This window comes from Anser anser (assembly GCF_964211835.1).
Source record: "Anser anser genome assembly, chromosome: 3".
NCBI lineage: Eukaryota > Metazoa > Chordata > Aves > Anseriformes > Anatidae > Anser > Anser anser.
In genome coordinates, this window is record NC_139722.1 from 69,770,002 (window position 1) to 69,790,122 (window position 20,121).

A 20,121-nucleotide genomic window follows, 5' to 3' on the forward strand; every position below is an offset into this window, starting at 1 on the left:
AAAATGACAGGTAGTGATAGTTAAACTTACATAAAGGGAGCATGAAAGGTATTCAAAACTATGGTTCTTAGCCTGTACATCCCTTGTCCTTACATGAGGCCAGTTACAAATATATCTGAAGGCAAACACAATCAGCATGCAAATAAATAAATAAATAAATAAATAAATAAATAATGCCACAAGCTCAGCCTAGCAATTTTTGCAAGATAAAACATTTGTGGCAATTATACCGATTTATGTTCTGTTTTTCCTTGTCTGATTTTTGAAAAATTTTCCATGTTGGCTTTCTTCTTTAAACACTAGTACCTTTCCATGGAGAAAGAGTATCTTTTGTGAGATTTTAGGTCACATACAATAGACATAGGCGACTTTACACACCCCTCTTCTCATACCCCAAGATGCCTCCAACAGAAAATATTGAAAACTCAGATTTTCTGTCAATATGTCACTAGCTGTTCTTTCCTAACCCAGTTTTCTCTAAAATGTCTAGGTTCAAAAACTGTTAGGTACTGAGCTACTAGGGATCATTTGAACTGAATCAGATGAGGGGAAAAAAAGTATTTTTTAAATTATCCCAGCGTATTTGAAGGAGTAATAACCACTCATCTCCAGCAACTTGGGCAAGGAAAGTGGGAAGGAGTTTGGAGGCAGGTAGCAATGAGTAACTGGAGCTCATGACAGAGGGGGTAACTTGTAAATAAGTTCAACTGCATCCAAAACAGACATCTTCCTTTGCATTTTAGCGTATAAAAGCAACTGAAGGAGAAGAGAGAGGCAGCACAAGTGATTCAAACACTGGTTTTGTAATTTCTCTGTCTAGCAAAGCATTCTGAAGCATTGGAAGTCCCAATGCTATGTTGTATAAATTACATGTACTCCAGACCTCACATATGTTCACAGACAAAACAAGAAGATAACTACATAAGAGTTGAATAATTCTATAGAGCCTGGTGCTATGCCATAATTTAGCTTTTGAAGGAAGATAAGGAACATTTTTAAGTCAAAAATCTTTCTAATCGTGTAGTCCAAAGTCTCCCAACTGGGTCTTCAGACATACAACACCAGACAGCTCAAAATTAAAAAAAAAATAGAATAAAATAAAAAATGAAACCCTCTTTTCTTGTTAAAGTATTAACTGGCTTCCCTTCACTGTGGTTTAAACTGCTTAATTTTCCATTTTGTGTTTAGTGTGGTTTTCCTGTAGGTACCAAAAAGGAGTCATGGCTATTTGAAATATGGATCTCAAGCCTGTAGAGTTACCAAGGTCTGATGACTTCCTGCTATGTCTGACTTCCTCAGATATTATTTCAAAGAGATGTTGGGTTATGCCTTCACAAAACAATACATTACTGTGTGTGAAATGAGGACAGCTCTGAACAGACTAGTTTTGAGGGAGCAAGTATGTAAAAGTAGCCTTAGTTCAAGTCCCCGAGGGAGTATAGCCATGCCAGCCCAGCATGACTCTTAGCTTAATGTCCCCAGCTACTTAGCACAGCCCATTTTCAGGGGCAGAGCGTTACGCCAGTGAGGAGCTGTCATTTCTGCACATGACACACTGAAGCCATGTGTCATACACTACTGGCTTGGCAGGAAACTAGAGCTGTAAAAGCACACTTTCTTTAACTTATTTACAGCCTGTTTTATTAACTTAGTAAAGCAGGAGTTTAAAGTGCAGAGCAAGCACTAAGCTACTGCCCATCCGGACTCTCTTCAGGAAAATAACCATACAAGAAGTTTCACACGTGGTACAACAGAACTTGCCATATGAGAGGAAACTGGGAAGAAAACAGTTAAGATTATGTCTTTCTAGTTCATGCTACATTTTGGTTTCTGATTCTAATGTGATGCTCACCTAAAACCTGGTTCCACTGGAAAAGGTCCATCCATTTTGATAAGAACAGGATTTGAAACTGTTGTGGTGAGAATATGACCAAAAGTTACCAAATTGTTTTAAGAGCTGTCGGATTCATTTCTCTTCTGGCTTGAGCTGCAGTTTGGGGGTGGAGATGAGAAAAAAAAATAGCTCGTGTAATTGAGCTTTCCAGAATACAACTTAAAACTATGTCCTGCCTACTCACAGCAGCCGGGTAGGACAAACTTTCATAGCCCCACAGAGAAAGGAGTAGGCATGATCAGGAAGCTAGAAGGCATCCTGAATTAGCAAGAAAAGTTGTTTTGGCTCAGTCAAGGAGGAGAGAGAAAGAAGCAAACTAGTTGGTCAGGTCCAGAGAAATGCCCAACAGCTGAAGGATGGAAAAAGACTGCCATCTGACACCATAAAAGTTAAAAATAACAAACAAACAAGGATTTGAGAAAGACAAAAGGCTACATCACAAACAGTAAACATCTCTAGCAGGAGGAGGCCTCAAAGACAAGTCTCTTCATCAGAGTACTAGCAGATACAGACCAAGGGGAGAACCAGGTGCAGATAGATAGAAGTCAAGAGCAGACGAGATTGTGTAGTGTGTTTCAGACACATGGACATTGTCTGCAGGGAAATAATAAAAAAAAAAATTAGTCAAAATTCAGAGAATATAGACTAGCCCATGGAGGCTGGGGAGGAAAAGGTCAATTCGTTTAGCTTGTGTTAATCTCTGCCAATCACAGCTATGAAGGGACAGATCTTTTTCTCACTGATGTCAGCTTTCAGGTCTCAGTCTTCTATTCTTCCTTACTGGAGGCTAGCTCCAAACAGAAAACCATTACAAAATAATCTATGTCTGATCAGAGCATCTAGTGTAAACATACAAATGCTTCTATGTTAGCAAACCAGCAAGGTGGTATGAGAAGCTATTCTAACTACGCATGTCTGATAAGAAAACAAAACAAACAAACAAAAAAAAGATGTCTGTAACTCATTACATAAAACTGAGAATCAAATGCCATATGTCTGAGCTGAGCTTCCTTCTACAAGGGATGGCTGAAAGCTTGCTTTGAAAGCTAAAACTGAAACTTAATGGCATGATTCAACTGAAGAAGTGAACCTGGAGATGCCCGATTCCAGGGGGATCTTCCCTCACTTAATAGGGAGCAAAGGCTGACGTGAGCTGGTCAGAATACTCTTCTTCCCAACAAACCAAGAGAAAGAAGCATATGAAAAGAGTGCAAGGTGCAGAGGGACTTCTATACATTATAAAAGGTAACTTCAGAAGGTTAGATCAATAAACCTGAAATACATCAATAAGCCACTTTACTTTTTATCAGCCCTTACCCAAACAATACTACTTCATTTGGATAGTTTGCCATCAGAGGGCAATAGTTTAATTGCATTGCATAAACAGGAACCCAGTTAAATTCACCTCAGCAGTGCACAGATACTGTTCAAATAACTCTTCCAAGCAACATAAATGGTCTTAAAAAGTCACTCTGCAATCACGAAGGAGATTCTTAGGTCACTATCAAAAAGATGCAAGGTGAAAGACATAGCCCTTTACCAACAAAGTCTGCATTTGTGCCCCCCAAAATGCAATTGCATTGCTTGTAATACTTTGGCATGTTCTCAATATTTTTTCTCCTGGCATTACAGTGAGATCGGGCTACAGGAAGAAGAGCACTGTGTTAACACCACTGTGTCTTAAGGGCTATTTTTATTGTTCCTGATTTATTTCTGACCTCCTGTTTTGTTTTGTTTTTTGTTTCTTTTCTTTTTTTTTTCCTCCTTGACCTTTTACATGAAGACAAGGAAAGCAGTACATTTCATCTGCCAGTTCAGTGCATTTTCTTTTCTTCGCTCACAGAATTATAGGGTTTTAAGTGAACGTCAGCTATTCTGCCTGAAGGCTTTCACTTCACAGAAAGAGTATACCTGGCCACTTCTTTCCTCACTGGTAATAGCTTTTGTTAGGTAAGGGAATGTTTACCAAGTAAAAACAGTATAGCTCCTCATAGTTTTGCTGAATGACAAGGTTTAGAAGTCACTTTGCCCTGGGAGTCATAATCAGTGACGTATAGTCAGGTATTTTCTTAGTGCTATTAGTTTGTTTACCAAACCTACATATTTCCTATCATGGTTCCTCTGAACCAAGATAATGAAAGGCACACAAGCAACTTCCTAAATGTGGATCAGCATATCACTGTGTGCTCAGAAATTGCTGTTCTGTTTCCCCCTTCCCTCACCACCAATTCACTCTGTGGCTCTTAAATTTATGGTCCCAAGGTTATTGCAGGTACTTCAGTACTAAATATACCCATCTTCTGAACCTGAGATCAAAATAAATAAATAAATAAACAAACAAAAACAAACAAACAAGAAATCAACCAACAAACATTTAGATTTGAGAACCTCATCACTATATTAGCGTCAGGGCTATGACAGCATCCTTGCATTTAGGGAAGCTGAGAACATGACACCGTCCCCTCTCTGTCCGCTTGTTCTCACAATTCCCTGAACTGTCAGCCCCTCACTCAGCCCCTCGCCCCTCTCACATCCCCACTCCTCCTAACTTTTATCTTACATCTAGAGCTTGTGGGATGACAGGAGCACCACAGCAGTCAAAGATAGGACATGAAGCTGAGGTGGGTGTTGCAATAAGTTACAATAAGTTCACATCCCATCAGCCTCAAAGAAGGCTGCTGCCTCAGGGAAGACTGAAAGCTGAGCAGACCATGGTGCAATCTCTTCCTTCCTGTTCCCTTTCCATTTTAACAGACCACTGGAACTCCCTGCCTCAGCGGTCACTGCTGCATCCATGGCCACCTTTCTGGCAGCTGTGTTTCTCTCTACAGCCTGTGCAGGTAACAGAGGCGGAATGTTATTTCCATGATCCTACTACAAAGAGGGACCAGCAGGAGCACTGGCCTGACACAGGGAGCTCTTCCTTGTGGTTAGCAGTTGTTCCTGGGACACTATATCCCAGGTACCTGGCACTCAGGGGCCTTGAAGCTAAACAAAGAAGAGGGAGGGGAGGTACCAGGAAGGTGCTGGGTGCAGGACATTTGCCAGTGGTGCCCAAGTTCCTCCCTAGAACTCCATGGATTCCTCATTAGCACACAGGACACCCCAGCACCAGGCAGGGAGCAGCAAAGGGTTTATGTGGTTCTTGGTTGAGAGGCAGAGAGGGCTCTAGAGTCCCAGGAAAACTTTCCTGGCTTCTCTGTCCCTAGCTGATTTATAGCATGGACATCAGTATTCACGGAGGTAGTCCTAGCATCTTCCTGTCTGCACTTTGCTCATGTCTTGCTGACCAGACTGAAGGCAGATCTAGCAGGCAACCAACTCCACCTGACAGCAGTAACATGGCTGAGGCCTTACCTGGCGCAAGGCCACTTCTCTTGTTTGAATGGTAACAGAGGAGCCAAGTAGGTGATTCTGAGCCTCTTCTTGTGCACAACAAATGACCCGTAGCCTGTTAATTGTCAGAGAAAGGATGTCTTACTCCATCCTAGTTAGTCTGTGATGAAAATGCCTGGAAGGTCTCTTCTTCTCTTATCTTAAGCTGCAGGCAGCTTATTCCAGCCTGAAGCTTGCAGTGTGCAAATGTGTGCAAACCATTAGGACCTCCTGTCAAACTGATAATATTTCCAGTCAGTCTTTAGAAGCAGCAACGATGATTCTCCTATTTGCACAATTGTGACAACAGAAAATGAAGGCCCAGTTAAATTAACTTAGCTGGCATCTACAGACTAACTAACTAACAAAAAATGTCTCAGAACTAATTTGAATGTCTCCAATTTTCCCCATGCATTCAAAATCTAAACAGTGTTTTCCTTTACCCAAAACAAGTCATCAAATTCTCAAAATCACAATTCTGTCCAGGAGTTAATTCTCTCTGTCACATGGACTTTAAACATTAGGACTTTTATTTTTGTTATTAAAGAATGCACTTTAAAATATTTCCCACTACATTTCTATTTGCAGAGGGACTGTTGATTCACTTGCTCTATTCATACCCCATGTGCTGGTACTGAAATGTCTCTTGCAGTCACATCCAAACAGAGAAACTGTGTCCCTTTAACAATAGTAAAAATAGTGCAAGATGTTCCCATCTTCCCCAAGTATAGTACTGGTACAAAAATTCCATATAACAGTATAGTTAAGGACATAAAAAAAGCAACAGTGGATCATAAATGGCATTTAGCACAAACTTCTGTGTCTGACAGCAGCCAGCAATGAATGCCAAGGAGGAATAAAGGAGCACAGCATGCTCATACTGACATTCTGCTAGATTTCCTACCCTGTTTCCAGGGACTTGTGTGTGACAGACTCCTGGAACCAAAGTGGCTATCTTTCAGCCTGCTAACCCTCAACAGGTTTTTCATCTGTGAACCTTCAGAGTCTGTTCCTGAAGCTCTGAGTACTTCTGGACCCTACAACAGGCTGCTGCCAAGGTTTCCACAGCTTAAACATCCAGCCTGGGAAAAAAAGTACCTCCTTCTGTTTGTTTTGAACCTGCCACCTGGTGGTTTCATGGCACACTCACCTGCTTTGGTAATGGAAGCAACAGAAAAAAACTGTTTCATACTGACTTTTCCTTCCTACTCTGCATTGCTCTGGCATCTATCTCCTCAACCTCTTCTTCTTCCACACTGCAAAACCATAGCCTACTGATTCCGGTAAAGAAGTTTCACAGGGGAGGGAATGGGCACCTTTCTTTCAATACTGCACTTGAAAAGAAGCTAATTCTTTCACCAGTAAAAATCACATTTCTCAGGTTTTAAGTACTAGCAAGTTAGTGCCAGCTACTTTACATTAATTGCTTATTTACATGCCACTTCTCTGTAGTTAATACCAGGTACATTACCCTTCAGGGAGAGTGAATCATCACCGAAACAGAGATAAAATTTATCATGTAGCAAGAACACATACCCAGGCAGGTACTGAGTAGCTGACACCCACGCCGCAAATTCGTATCTTACTTTACCCCCCAAATACTCAGTCCTCGTTCAACTGAAGGGGCCTCACTTGGAGCTGGTGTGGCATGGTTTGGTCAAACAGGCCACCGACATCCCCCTCCAAACCACGTCAGCCTCTGCTGTCTTCTGTACCCTGAGCTGTATCATCAGCACACAGACTGGCAGGCAGCCCCTTCCTCCCACCAGTCACAGCCCAAATCCCTGTCCTCCTCTGCCTACAGGCTGCCAGAGCCCTGCTTCCCCCCTGCACCCCAAAGCACACCATACTGAAAGACCACGGGCTCCTGCCAGCTGCTATAAATCATGGAAATGCCAGAGCCTAAGCAAACGTCTTATCATTTATGGCTGGTTTGTCGTCACTTCAGCTGTCACAGCCTGGCATCGGCAAAATGGAAGTGCCATGTGTTCACATTTTCCTTCTGCCACTACCTTCTCTCTTCCATGGGAGGCTGACAATTGAACGGTCATCTACAACATTACAGAAAAAGAGCACTGATGAATGAAACACAGAGGCAGACAGGAGGCCAAGGTCAACTAATGCTATGAAATTCCTGGTCAGAGATAAACCTGTATGATCTTTAAGCATGGTGCCTGACCATTTAGTCAGAGTAAGACAGCCCCCCCTTCCCTTTTCAGTCCTGATGAACGGAAAATACAGTGCTTTCATCAATAACAGCCATCAGAAAGCATTTCCCTTGTAAATCCTAAATAAAGTGGACTTTATTAGTCATTCAAAGAGACAGGATTCCTCATGTTGCTCTTTCATGTTTTCTGAGATTGTAATAACCTCAATCAAACAGCTCTTTCTTTAAACCTGTCTTTTTTAAGACTTTACTTTTCCCTAAATGATTTACTGCAACGATTATAGTTTTAAACTAGATTATCCAGCAGTGTTCAATCATGTGTCATGAGTCACTAAGCCATGTGGTAAATCTGGCCAAGTACTTCTTGTAGGAATACACCTGTGCGCAAATTTTAAATGGGGTCTCTTCAGTTCCCAGTTTATGGAACTGTGAGACATTTCCCACTAGATCTGCGCTAGCACAACCTACCTTCTGGGTAGCTCCGTAGAAATCAGTGCTGTGCAGCTGTAAAGAAACAATGTAGTAAAGGCAACTTGAAAAATGATTATCAGCACAGCCAAACCAGCAGCTAGTTGAAGTTCTCACACCTTTTCCATTCTTAGTGTCACTATAGAAAACCTCCTGCTAAGCCACTTGAGTCACACACTTGACTGTAACAGAAACACAGGCAAGGAAGGGACTTTAAGGGATCATATAGCCCAGACTAAATATTTCAGTCTTTTCTAGGAAAGTCAGAGCCAGTATATTCAGCATGAATATTTTTTCTCAAGTAATTATGTAAGTTGTTTGGAAAAGCTGACATCACTACAGATCAATTGATCTGAGATACTGGAGAAAGGAGAGGCAGTGAAGGAAATGGAAGAGGAATATCCTGCATTTGCCTCTGAGGCCACAAAAACAGCAGCGGGAAGGAAGAGTGTCACATGAAAGCATGTCTCTTCCAGACACAATCTATACAGATGACAAAAGAAATTTAAAATAAATGTTTATGCCACAGGAAACAACAGGAAAACAGGAACTGTCCTGCATAACATCAGGGAAGCAAATTCATGTTTCAGAAGAAGGCTGTAATTACAGCCTTTTAGTTATTTGAAGTCTCCTTACCCTCATAATGATTCAGAAATGAGAACCGTGCTGTCAGTGCAAAAGATGCAATGCGTATCTAGGCTTTTTTCCCTTTTTGTGCCTTCTCTGTTTCTTCTTTAGAGTCTGCCAACAGCTGCCCAGGATGTCTACAAATAAAATAGTGTTTCCTGGCCTCCTTATCCAGGTTGGGCCTTTTGAATTGCTTTCAGAGGCATAACTTAGATGTGCTTTAAGTGCCAATAGTCATGACCATACCCCAAACTTTTGCTGCTTCTTAAATGTTATCTTCTCACGGAAGTTTCTACTCCCACCATGCTCGTGAATAGAATTTACTCCTCTATCATTAAAAAAAAAAATACCCTGCTGTATGCAACTACAATTGCTCTATATTACTTTATCAAAGTCTGTCTAGGTTCTTTTTAACAGACTTTCTCAGCATAGTGTCTGAACAGGCTATTTACTTTAAATGCCCTCAAAAGATAATCATAGTGGGTTTTTTTGTTTAGTTTTTGTTATTGTTTTGTTTGTTTTTTAAATGGTATTTGAGCAACTAGAAAGCACCCAGAGGCCTAAGTCCCATCAAAATGAACTCAAAGTAGCCATCCATGTCTAGACAACTTACATGACAATGTATTGTTTCCTAAAAATTAAGCTTTTCTAAAAACCTATATCCAAAATATGTTCCTAAGGGATCTTTGTCCCTGACTGTTCACTTCAGCTTTAACCACGCGTTTCCATTGACAGGTCCCTCATTCCAGCATGGAGTAGCTCCTGGGAATTGTGACAGCCTGAGGTGAGATGGTCTGGTAAGTTTGACCAATGTTACTCATGCCAAATTTATGGAAAAATAAATGCAGTGCTAGGAAGTTGGCTGCTATTTTTAGGACCACTTGAATCCTTTTTGATTACCAGAAAAAAAAAAAAAAGAAAAAAAAATTAGGTATATTATGCTACCACAGTCACTTCAAATTCAGATTTTTCTTTAAAAGGCTTTTCAGATGACCAGAAGTAGTTCTCAAGAAAGAGGACCAAGGGGCAACAAGATGGCAACAAATGACCAAAAATGTGAAGAAAGGGACAGAAACCACTTTGATGTACCACATTTAATCTTTATCCACTGAGCCAGTTTCTCTTCATCCAGTCACAAATGGTCTGAAGGCTGGCAGGAGGCAATGCTCCTTCTCCTGAAAACATACAAAGCGGGGTGTCACCTTCACACCCCTGGCATCTTGAGTCCCTGACAGCTTATGATTTCCTCTTCTCAGTCCCCAGGGATGCCAAACAGGATGCAAGAGGCTTGCTTTATGTAGTCAGTGACATCCCGAGCGTATACACCTGGAGTGTATACTGCTCTAAAAGTCAGACTGCTTCTGTCAGCACGTATTCAAAATGAACAGATGAATCAATGTGTGTCAGTATTTTATCCATCACGGCAGGAAGCAGGAAATTCTGTCTCATAAGTAGACCTGTCAATATTTCCTGAAATGTTTGGCAATAATGAAATCTTGTACATGTTCTGGTTTTTCAGAGGCCGCTGGTAATTTGTCCTTTGAACTAAAAAGAAGGCAAGAACTACACTGTCAGACTTTAAATAGATATTTTTATTTGTTCTTTGAAAGCTTTATTACACAGCCTCTCTCCTCTTTGCCATCTGACTGATAGGAAATCAAAGGATGCTAAAATGAAAAACATCTGATTGTAGGAATGAAGCGATTAGTTGGCATCAATAAGAGGAGCGTATCAGTACTAACAAAAGCAAGTCTGTGACCCAGGATCCTTAAATAAAACACTGAAGGAAAAAAAGAAAAAAGGCACAACAACCAGGGCTAAGACCCATGCAGGCCTAATGGGAGAAAGAAATGGCAAACTGACACTAGCTTTGCTTCTTGTACTAGTTTAACATATTTGCTCTTTGCCATTGGAACATTTTATCGTCTGTGATAATTACGTAACATTTCCATGGCAACAGGATCAGTGAGGTGGCTCTGGCCCTCATGTCTTTCTGCGTAAAGCTGCTGAGCTCCAATTTTAGAGTCAGTGCTGCAAAGCAACATGAAGTGTCTCTGCGTTGACTCTCCTAAGTCTCTAGGTAAGTCTTACATGACCTTTGACAGAGGAATTAGGCTATGAAACCCTCACACCAAAGCCCAGAATCAAAACTGTGCGTTGCTTGGAAGTGTTTTTCAGCTCCCTGGAATTTAAAAGGGTTAATATACAATTGTAATAAAACAGTAATAAAAGCTTTGCAGTTAAGTCACTTTCCTTAGCAAACCAGGAAGAAATAAACAGAGTGGCCTTGGTCTTTGATGTCTGAATAAAAACACCAAGAGCAATCCCTCTAGCCATATTAAGTGGCCTTGGTATAATCACAGCCCAAGAGTATCTGTTTGTTTAACCTACATTATGCGAGACTTCCATGTGATAGGCAAACACGTGCCAGTCTGCTTGGCTGAGTTCATTACTAGGAATAAGCGGCGACAGAGAAGAAGGTAATCTTTAAAACGTAGTGGAAAAGGGGAGGAAAAAGAGAGATCATTTTATTCTTTGCCTTGCTACAGCATCACTTACTACATCACTTCTTCTGTCCTGCCACAGGACAGAGGATTAGTAGCTTCTGTCCTATTGCCTATCACTCTAGAACACACAATAATGTAACATATAATTAGATATAACATTATATATTAGAACGCACACATATAAAATTAAAGCTTTCAGTTCTGGCTCATTATCACGTCATGTAAATCACTTGAGTGAGACCATTTTCCTGGGCACCACAGACATCATGTTCTCTCCCCCTGCCTAATACTTTTCTCTGAATACATGCTCGGTCTCTCTCTTCAAACTTGGCAGTTGGCTGGCTCTCTCACTTCAGACAAGCTCTCGCCCTGGGTTTCTCTGCTTCTGAAAGAGGAAGGGCTGGGAAGGCAGCAGACAAAGCCAGGGCAGACCTCTGCCTCTGCTCTCCTGTCTGCAGGGGTGTGCGACAAAGGCAACAGCTGTACGAAAGGAAAAGGAAGAGAAAGGAGCTGAGGAAGGGGGGAGATAAGGAGAAGCTGTTGTGCAATAGATCACAGTGAACAAACACGCAGGTGTGCGAGCAGCTAAGACAAAATGCTCCAAGGCAAGGGGACTAACAGGAGCAATCAGGGTAAAACTAGGCTGTGCAGAGTGTCATCTCTATACAAAGAGATCTAACTGAACGACTCTGTGTAAAAATAACAACCTGCCTTGCCAGCCACATTCTCCCTTTGGCCCCCAGCTGTTTCCACTTCCTTAACATATGTTGAACCAAGTAAAGTGTTTACTAATTTCCCATCCAGCTTTTTTTTTAAAAAAAAAAAAAAATGAAAAAGCCACTAGAGCATGCACTGCCAAGACCGGAAGAAGGTGAAAAAGACCAAGCTAGAAGAATAGTAGAAGATAACTAAAGCGTTTTAATCAGTGTATTTCTCTTGGGTTTCATGCAGGTCTTACTTAACTGCTTCGTTACCACAGCAGGCATCAGGGAGGACCTCCAGAGTTACTAGTTTGGTGGAACAGAGAGGATGTCTGTGGCAAAAGGTATCAGAGTGGGATCTGTTCACCCCACAGAGGAACCAGCATTACCCTTTGAGCAGCTAGCAATGACTGTGACAAAAAATAACTACAACACACCTGTCATTCACTCGCTAGAAAAGGTGTCAGAGTCAGACAGGAAACCTTTTTTTTTTTTTTTTCCCCAATTTTGCTCTTTTTAGTCATAATAATCAATAATGAAACAACAGTCAAAAGTTGTTGGTATATTTGCTGTTCTCTATCATGCTTTTCATCGATAGTGCTGAAGGGTAATTCAAGCGTGATTCCCTGACACTAGTCATTCTGCTTGGTCATGAACCCACGTCAATAATCTAAGAGTAATCCTAAACTGCTAATTCCCACCCACTGTTACCACATAAAGAGTGACACTGTAGATGTACTCATTCACCAAGGAGAGAAGGAAAGAACCAAGACCAAAGCCTTGTTCATGTTCAAAAGCTCTGCTGCTGAACATGGTGCAGCTGGTGTGCCTTTCTGCATGCTTCACACCGACACACCAGATGCAGAAACATACCGTATCCATAAGAGTACTTTTCTGTCTTTATAACGGTGTTCATATGAAACTGATTCAGTTCAAAGTCGCACTTTGAACAGATGTTTACACCAGCAAGAAAGCTCCCAGCAGCAGCTGCATCACACCCTGAGACCGCAAAAACAAATTTCCCTTGGTTCCTTTTCCCATGCTTTGTGCCTGTGAGCACGGCTTTGTCAGAGCAACAGGCAACAACACCGGTGAGTTAACAACTGCAACAAAGAAAAAGTAATCCTAGGACTAGCATGTTTAATGATGAGTCCAAATCTTTAGAGGTTTATTGAAATAAAAACCTGGAATAGCAGCATGGGTCTCCTGTCTATAGAGAGGTTTGGGCTGAGTTTAAACCTTCAGTATTTATTACAGCTGCTTATTTCCTACTATTTCCTGCACTTAACTAATATGGTCCAGTTAATGATGGAGGAGAAAAGACCCTTATGTCATATTGCTTGTTCTCAACAGGTTCTCAGCATGTAACAACCACAAAGCAGAACAGGGAAGAATTATTTTTCAGTTGTAAAAATAAGCGAGGATTTTTGTTGCTCCTACATTGGCTAGCAAGGGAAGGTAAGGACAGTCCAATTTAAAATCTGTGTCAGATAGCTCTTTGCTCTACATCTGCAGTGTTGAGGTAGGCTACCTCCATCCACTGGGATACAAGGGCATGCAATCTCATTTCCTCCCTTCAGTCCGGGTGGCTGCTCTCCGTGATGAGCCCTACCTCTCTACCCTGGCACGCTTCTTAAGGTCAGATTTCCTGGAATCCAAGGAAACCCCAACCAAAAGCAGAGATACTGGGCTTCCTTCCTCTCTCCAGTTACTGCTCTTTCAGTTGTCAGTTACTTCAACACTGCAGACTCTAAGTGAGAAGGACACGGGCAGAGGAAGCTTTCAGCATCATTATCTTTCTGTTTCCAGATATCGCTCAAAACTGCCTTGAATTCCAGCGCCAAGCAGAGCAGTTTTGTGGCTGCTCTGATCTGTTCCGGTGTGCTATCAGCCAGAACACCATGCATCCCAGCCCTGACCCCTCCATCCTCCTGTTGGCAGGGACGGCTCTATAGGGTCAGCAGTTTCATCAGGCAGGGGCTAATCATGTTCCTCAGCACTTCTTGTTCTTTTCAGAGTGTGGTAAAGAAGCCTGGATAATAAGCCTTGAAGAATTAGTTCACAGTAGTTTGCTACAGGAGACAGACTGAATAAAAAGGAATAAACTTACACAGCAGCTGCTAGCCCTGCAGACCAAAATGGTCTCCATACTGAAAGATGGGAAGCACAAGTGTTAGGGCCCCTTGAGAACTACAGCCTTCTGTGGAATAGAATGAAACCAGGATAATACCAATATAAACAAGTGTCCTGCTACAGTTAAGACACTTCCCATAGTAGAGGCAAAGAGGAAATTAAAAAAAAAAAAAAAAAAAAAAAGTATGTTCTATAGCAGAGTCTGAACTACAAATCCCTGGTCTGTAGACATCCTTATATCTGTTCTCATTTAGCTCAGACAGCCCAGTCTTCGTCCTTTCTCTTCTGACGACTGCAGCCTATCACATTGTACCTTCTTCCACTCTCACTTTGCTCACACAATCTCCCAAAGACATGTTGTAAAGCAATCTATTCCCTACCTTATTTGAGTCTGAATGAGGAAGTCCCTCCCCAGTTGTTTCTGTTGTGGTTTATAATTAATCAATCTAACAGCCCTTTGATTTCGCTTCCACACCTGCCTGATCATGTAGTGGCTTGTCCTCCTGTCTTAAAGCCCCAGCCTTGTTCTTAAAGCCCCAACCTGCAATCCTGTTTTAATTTATATGCTGTTAGCATGTTCTTAAAACACCTCTAATCAAGGAGACTTGATTTCTCTAAATCACCTAGGCTTACGTTCAGGACATTTTCTTAAGGTCTAGCATGAATCTCTATGTCTACAGCTGAGCCCCATTTTGTTATTATCTTGTTTCTAATTGGGAAGCTGGAGAAGAAAAGCAGGATGAGTGCAGAGAGGTAGCAAGATGGGCTATTACTCACTTGTTCCATTGGCAATGCCCTGACAGATTTGCATGAAATCTGCTGTGTTACAGGAGCAGCCTATGGCTGTAAAAATATTTGCCTGTCTCTGAGCAAATCAACTGCATCTCAGCTAAGGTGTGGACACAGGGCCGGTGGCTGATGAACTTTGAGCCTTCTCTCTGACAAGGGCTGGCGTTGTCGCTGCATTCAGGTGCAGCTTTCCCCTTGCATTCCACAAAGGGCAGGTGGACAGCTCTGCCACGGCAGGAAAACATTGCTGCAGCAAAGCTAAAAAGGAGGAAAACGCATTGTGTCTTACAATTTATTCTTCATTTTTAAGTTGTCTACATGTTGCCCATAGGCTGATATTTTAGCGATAGCCATTGCCTAGAGTCGATGGTCCTTTTGCTGATACGATACAGTAACACATTTGCAGTAACTTACATGAACAAACTCTAACCTACTCAGGGCTCAAAATCCACCCTTATAAGGTCAACCACCATTCAGTCATGCCTTCACTTCATGTTTCCCACTTTGCTTTACACTGTTCTGCAGACATAGCTTTTCTGCTTTTTCTCCTCTTCCAGCACATTTACCATAACCATAGCAGCCACTACTTCTCCTCCCACCCCTGCTTCTCTTTTCTTTTCCCATTGCTTTTTCGCCATTCATACTCCCCAAAACTTTTATGAACTCTATTCCCTGATCCGGCACAATTTCCTCTTCTTCAAATAGTCACCTTTTTTTACTTGATTTTCCCTTTGCCTTCTCCTTCCTTCTCCTTGTAGTCTAACACTGCCTGAGGTCTTTTTACCCTCTAACCTCACTTTCTATCCATCATCGACCCCTTCTGTTTGTGTACTACCCTCCCTCATTCATCTCTAACTTCTTTTTCTCAAGCAGATGTCACTCACCCATGAGTTTCTTTATACTTTGCATACTTCCCTTTTCTCCTCATCCATCTCTGCCATTATCTCCTTTGTTTGTTTCACCCACTTGCTGACATGACTTCCATTTTCTCTTCAATACATCAGTGCATTCTTTCCTTTGCTAATATCTAATTTCTTTGCAATTCTTGACTCAGGATTTGCAGTGTTTCAGAAACAACATGGGGTTCCATACAGGTATCTGTAAATAGGAAGCTTTTGAGAAAACTTTTCTTGAAAAGAAAAAAATCCTATGGATAAAATTCAGTGGAAATCACTGAGAGTATATAATAATGATAATAATAATAATAACTGTAGCCACTGTAGTGGCTCCTCCAAAGGGGGCGGATGCACTGAAATTGTTGGATTACACTGAGTACTTGTCCCTTGCTAGGAAGACAGGCGACCTAAGTGTTTCAAAGCAGCAGTGTGCCAATGCCCCAAAGGGAAGGAACTTAGTCATTTCTCTTTTCTCAGCTAACTCACGACTGCCTTGGGAGTGACGTCAGCAGGGAAGCTTATCAACGGGGTGGGGGGTGGAGAGAAAAGGGAGTGTGGTGGCTAGGAGGGGGAAATGTGCAAAAAATTAAATTCTATTTCAGGTCCAAGCTGTTATCCAGACAGCGCTGCTGAAAAGGAACTCTTTATCCATGAACCCTGCTACCACAATGCTCACACATCTTCCACACGTCCTCATATCCGCTAAAAGACTTTTGCCTCCCCATCACAGTAACTACAGCTCCCACTGCGAAATCAAGCTCCTCTTACGTCCCTCAAATCCCTTCCACTGCAATATCGCTGATTTCTCAGTATCCCATATTCCATCCCCATCCTCTGACTTTTGCAATACTTCCATTTCCCTCCTACATACTTCACCTGTTTTTCTGGACAAGAGGCAGCACAGATCATGGACAGTTCAGAACATGAGTGCTAACAGCAAAGCTTGTAGATCACACAGGTAAGATAAGCACTGAACTCAAACTTTCTTTCTTCCCAATGAATATTCATGAATGTTTTAGGAATTTACCATCTAAACTTCTGCTTCTAATTAACTTCATTAAAATTTAGAATTTATTGGTGCAGTTGTACACATCGGTAGATAACACATAAGCTTTGTATTCAGAGGATCTTGTCTCTTTCCATTGCTCTTCTGGATCTTACAACAATCCTAGATAAGTGATCCTTTACCTGATTCTTTCTACAACATAACTAAAACAGCCAAACAGCAGACAGGAGAGAGGCTATAAAAAAGTGAGGTAAGGGAAAAGAAGCTAGTTCCCATATCAGTCTTTTATAATTTTAGGAAACCATTCATTTTAGTTTAATCTCCTTTATTGATGCTTAGGAATGCCGCTGATGTCAACATACAGCCCACGGTTACAATAGGTCAGATGTAGACACCTTCCAGGCAACAAAACCAAAGACAATCCTGTAATGAGCCATAGGACTCTGAAGAGCTGTTAAATCAGCAGTGTTTGTTTCCCACCAACCCGCCCCCCCCCCCCCCCCCCCCCCCCCCCGAGATCTGGAAGATTGTTCAGCCTGGTAGCTAATAGCGTTTTGTATTGTAAAGTGAAAATCTGTAGTCTCATTAGTTTTAAACACAGAAAATAAAACTACTTATGTGCTTTCCTTCCTGCCACCTTGTCTCAGGTTTTAAGTTAATAGCTGTATAGTAACACATAAAGGTTACCACTGGAAGCTGTAATTTGCAGCTGTCTTGTAACTAATTAAGATACAGGATCTTCAGCGGATCTTTCCACAATTTTTATTAAAAAAAAATAAAATAAAAAAATAAAAATTTTAATCCTTTGTCTTAACTCAGACTTCAGTCCTGAAATACGCACACAAGGACACAGAAGGAGAACATAGTTTGCAAAAAAAGTGCATCATATTGCCATTCTATCCACAAAACTCCACATTCTTCTTCTTGTCCTATTTTCACTGTTTCTAAGTAAAAGCTGACTTAAGGAATACAACTTGATGACCGCCATTTCACTGTATCCTTGTGGGGACAAAGAATGTGAGACTGCTGGTAGAGGAGTCACTAGGAGGTTTTTATGCCCTCTTGATTTTTATGAGAACAATAAAAATTGTTCACAAACAATATCACCCAACGAACTTGCTTTCTCATTGTCTGTCATAAACCCAGAGCTATACCTGCCATCAGGGAGGTAATGAGCTAGAGCAGTAGATTTTCTAGACTGTTGCTTCAATAAAACCAAGGTCTGTTCCAGTGCAACACAATTTTTCTTTCTCATTGAGAAGTCTGAATTACTAACCCCCAGAACAGTCTTTTCAATTAATGACCAGTGCTCTGAAAGTTGAGTTTTTACCTGGAAACCGTAAAGAAACTCTGTGATTTCTCCTGTTGTTTCTTTTTAAACTATTCTGTTGTCTCCCTCATTCACACCATGAAATGTGCTGTAGTGCAAGTAGCTGTCATGCCAAGAACCTGAGGTTTAATACCCACAGAGAGCTTTATCTCCAAGTGATAGCTGTTCGTCTCAGCACTCCCCAGAACCCGTCCTGTAGCCACTTCTTACTGGTAATTTGATGGTGCATTTGGTGTATGCGACATTCAGATGTTTCTCCCCATCAGTGGAACTGCTGCTGCTGAAACACTGCAATATACTTACTGGCTCCTCTCTGCCAGGCTAATCAGGTATCAGAACTGTTTACAGTTCACCATCTGCATATTCACCTCTGAACAGGATTAAATACAAGTTAAATCTCTTCAGCCTGGTTTCAGCCCAGAGCTGAAGAACTTCATTTTCTGCTTGATTATGAATAGATCATGAATTTATAAGCATTTACTATTCAAATATACATTTTTATATATATATATATATTCTATGAAGTCAGAACAGATGCTTGAAATTCAAACTGTATTATTTCAGTGTCATCAAACAGGTAAGTTTTACTTTCTGCTCTTCATTTTCACCCCTGATCTGATGAATATGTAAGCACTTCCAAAGCAAATGTTTGCATCCATATGTAACTGGTATTTTTTTGCCTGAAATACTCAAATGGGAATGTGTAAAAGGCATTTTGGTAAGCAGGTGTATCAGTAAATATTGGCTGACGTTCCTGATGAGTGGACACAAAATAGGCACATCTTCAGAACCAGCGATGTAGTTAAAAAAAAAAACAACAATTAATGTTACGATGTGCATTTTTTTGCATTAGTCAACCTTGCATTACTAATATGTCTGGAAAGACAGATAAAACTGCGGAAGCTGAGATGACTTGTCATATGGCTCTTGAGGTCTATGACAGGCTACTTAAGGAAGGTTATTATATGTCATTGAAAAGGAATTTATTTTTAAAGAGCTATTTTTATGTTTCATTCTGTCCATGTATAGCCGGTAATTTGTGATCAGCTTGCTTTGTTCACTCAGTGCTGCCAAAGAACATCCCATGTTATAATCCTCAAGTCAAAGAAGGTCAGGTGGGGCCGAGCAACCTTTCCAGGAAGGCAAGCCAGATTTTTTTTCCTACCAACTAGATATAAACCACATACTGCTTCTCAAAGAGGCAAAATGCTCACAACTCTCAAATACACAAATCTGTGTCTTTGTGCACAACAGACACTTCCACTGAATTTGGAAGAAGGAGTGGAGAATCCCTGAGAGTCACATCTCTCTGACGATACCACAAATCCCATCTTTTGGTTCTGCACAAACCCTCCTGAGTGCCAGCCAGAAGGCACCTGAGGCTTCCCATTTCTCAAAAGACAGAATTACTTAGAGGGACAGCCCCTCTTACACAAATTAAACAGCTTACACATCCAGCCTATATTGGCTGCTTCCACCAGAGCGGCCCCTAGTCTGGATTTCATGACTTTGACTGCAACACAGTGAAACTCCACTCAGCCTATGTGCTTGGGTTTCTTATTTCCAGAAGCTCACGAGCATGGGGTGAGGAAGAAAAAGTGGAAGTTGGTTCATGAAGGGAGACAGGATACTGCTTGAGCACAGTTCCTTACACAAGACCTGGGGATCACTACTGAGTCCTCCAGTTTTGATTTATCCTTAGCCTATACTGTCATGAAGTTGTTAAATGGAAAATTCATTGTACGTTGCACTGAGCAGAACAGCAATTTGTGGGATGATCCACATTAAATACACACCTGTGGACTTTTAGTCCTTTTCAGCCTCAGCATTTTGAGAAGGACCTGGGGATACAGGTCAATAGCCAGCTGAATGTGAGCCAGCAGTATGCTCAGGTGGCCAAGAAGGCCAACGGCATCCTGGCTCGTATCAGAAGCAGTATGGCCAGCAGGACCAGGGAGGTGATCGTCCCCCTGTACTCTGCTCTGGTGAGGCTGCACCTTGAGTGCTGTGTTCAGCTTTGGGCCCCTCAGTACAAGAAGGACATCGAGGTGCTCAAGTGAGTCCAGAGAAGGGCTACAACGCTGGTGAAGGGTCTGGAGAACAAGACTTATGAGGAGTGGCTGAGGGAACTGGGGTTGTTTAGTCTGGAGAAGAGGAGATCCAGGGGAGACTTCACCACTCTCTACAACTACCTGAAAGGAGGTTGTAGCGAGGTGGGGATCAGGCTC